Source organism: Panthera onca, chromosome F1 (genome assembly GCF_046562875.1).
Source record: "Panthera onca isolate mPanOnc1 chromosome F1, mPanOnc1 haplotype 2, whole genome shotgun sequence".
Taxonomy (NCBI): Eukaryota; Metazoa; Chordata; class Mammalia; order Carnivora; family Felidae; genus Panthera; species Panthera onca.
The window spans coordinates 65,001-67,500 of NC_138355.1; the positions used below are offsets into that span (position 1 = coordinate 65,001).

The window sequence follows — 2,500 nt, forward strand, 5'->3', positions numbered from 1 at the left end:
GCCTCGGGTCGGGGCGGTCGGGCCCGTGGGGAGCCGTGGAGGCTGGTCTTCCCGTGTCTCCTCCAGACTCCGCTGCCCGCCCCCCCGCCGCCCCAGGCCGGGGCGCCGCCGCGCTTGCGCCCACGCCACGGCCCTCCCCGGTTGCCGGGAGGGGCTTGCCCGGCGGCTGCCGGGTGGTGCGTGAGCGTGTGCGTGTGCGTGCGCCCCGTGTCCCTTGGGTGTGTGTTGGGGGGAAGGGGACAGGCGGGAACCCCCTGGGCGCCTGTGGGGTTGTTCTGAGCTCGCCCCGCGCGTCGTCCGCGTGGCGGGGCGGGCTGCTGGACTTGCCCTGTTCCAACCCTTCCGACCTCTCGGAGTCTGGTCTTTGTTGTCTCTTGCTGGCCGGCCGGAGGCACCCTTCGGGGATGTGCTGTGCCAGGTTGGGGGGGTCGCCCCTTTTCGGGGTTGGCCCTCCCGGTGATCACAAAAACTCGTACGACTCTTAGCGGTGGATCACTCGGCTCGTGCGTCGATGAAGAACGCAGCTAGCTGCGAGAATTAATGTGAATTGCAGGACACATTGATCATCGACACTTCGAACGCACTTGCGGCCCCGGGTTCCTCCCGGGGCTACGCCTGTCTGAGCGTCGCTTGCCGATCAATCGCCTCCCCCGGGTGGGTCTCTCTCCCGGGGGTAAGGCGCGGCTGGGGGTTCCCTCGCAGGGCCTGTCCCGCCGGCGCCCGCCCCTGCCCGAGTGCGCCCCGCCACGCCCGCCTGCGCGGCGGTTCGGTGTGCGGGGTCACCTGTGGGCCGGGGAGAGGGTCGTCCTGGCCGCCGGGCCCTCCGTCCCCCTAAGTGCAGACGACGGTGGCCGCCGCTGCCGGCCCTCCCTCCTTCCTCCTCCTCCTCCTCCTCCCCCCGCCCCCTCCCCGGCCCCGTGTGTCCGGTCCCTGCCGCCTCCCTCAGCACCCCCCTCGCCCCCGCCTCGCCCCGCCGGGTCCGCTCGGCGGTGGCCTGTGTGTGGGACGTGGGAGGGCGTGGGACGGGGGCTGGGGGCCGGCGCCCGTGGGGCGGTGGCGTGGGGTGGTTGGGGGGGGGAGAGGTGGGGCGGGGGGGAGAGGCCGAGGCGGCCGGTCGCCGCCCGCGAGAAAAGGGAAGGGCGAGGAGAGCTCGCGCCTGAGGGCCGCGGCCGCCGCCGCGGTCCCTCTGGGGGAGATCCCTCGTGCCGCACGCGGTCTTTGGGATCGCCGCCCGGGTCTCGGGAGGGTTTTGCGGTGCCCCGTGCCGCGCGGTCCCGCGGGCCGTCGTGGGGGGTGGAGGCGCGGATCCGGAGCGCCGTCGGTCTCGCCGCCTTGCCCCGGGCGGCGACCGCGGCGGTCCGGCCGTGGCCCCCTCCTCTCCCGGTCCGCGGCCGTGCGGTCGGGGGCCCGAGCCGCGGCCCCGCCCCCGCTCCCCGCCGGCGATCCCGGCCCCCTTTGCCCTTGTCGGGGCGGCTCGCGCCGAGGCCGAGTCGCGCGCGGGGCTGCGCCCCGGGGATGCGTGCCCCGGCGGCGGCCCGCGGGACGCCGCGGCGTCGCCCGCCGCTGCGCGCTTCCCCCCGGGTTGCGGCCGCGCCGCACTGCGTGCCCCGAGCCCGCGTTGTCGCGGTGTTGGGGGGGGTGTTGGTTCTCCGCGGGGGTCTCTGTGGCTGGAGGCGTGCCGCGCCGTCCGCCGGGCCCGGTCCGGGGCCGCGGTGGGAGCGCGGGGCACGTTGGGACGTGTGTGGGGGGAGGCCGGGTGCGTCGCGTGGGGGGAAAAGGGCCGGCGGTCGGGGGCGACCGCCGCGCTCGGACCCCCCCCACGCCCGCGCCCGCTTTCCCCCCCCCCCGCTCCCCCGCCCCGCGCCGCTCGCCGCGGTTCCCCCTCCGGGGTCGTCGCGAGGCGGCGCGTCCCGCGCCTCGGGCCCTGCCCGACCCCCCGTTCCTCGCCCCACCCCTCCGCCTTCCAACCCCGGCAGGGCTCCCGCCTGTGCCGCCGGCCCGTGCTCCCGCCTGCCCGCCCGCCGTTCGGCCGTGTCCGTCCCGCGTGCGCGCACCCTACCTTCCCCGTCCCCCCATCCCCTCCCGGCTCTCTCCCCTCCCGCGCTCTCGCTCTCTCTCTCTCTCCCTCCCTCCCTCGCGGAGGGTTTGGAGGGGAGGGGGTTGTTGGTGCGTTGGGGGGGGGGGGGTCGTCGGTAGGGGTGCGGGCGGCTCGGGCGTCGTTGGGGTGTTTTGCGTCGTTGGGTGTCGGCCGGAGAACCGGGCGGGTGCGGACCGCGGCCTCTTCCCGGGGGCCGGCGTTCCGGTCCTCTCGTCGCCCCTCCGCCCTGGCCTCGCGGGGCTCCTCCTGGTGCGCGCGCGCGCGCCCCTCCGAGACGCGACCTCAGATCAGACGTGGCGACCCGCTGAATTTAAGCATATTAGTCAGCGGAGGAAAAGAAACTAACGAGGATTCCCTCAGTAACGGCGAGTGAACAGGGAAGAGCCCAGCGCCGAATCCCCG

At 76.0% G+C, this 2,500-nt stretch overlaps 2 non-coding genes across 2 annotated transcripts in view; both read left to right on the forward strand.

Moving 5' to 3' along the window:
- Window positions 1-476: 476 nt before the first annotated feature.
- On the forward strand, window positions 477-629 carry LOC144614431 (5.8S ribosomal RNA). Its single transcript, XR_013552234.1, has one exon. It is a non-coding gene; the product is annotated as a 5.8S ribosomal RNA (ribosomal RNA).
- A 1,746-nt stretch (window positions 630-2,375) lies between these two features.
- LOC144614510 (28S ribosomal RNA) overlaps window positions 2,376-2,500 on the forward strand; it is a 4,643-nt gene continuing 4,518 nt past the window's right edge. Inside the window, exon 1 of the ribosomal RNA XR_013552310.2 lies at window positions 2,376-2,500. This exon is cut by the window's right edge and continues 4,518 nt beyond it. This is a non-coding gene — a ribosomal RNA (28S ribosomal RNA).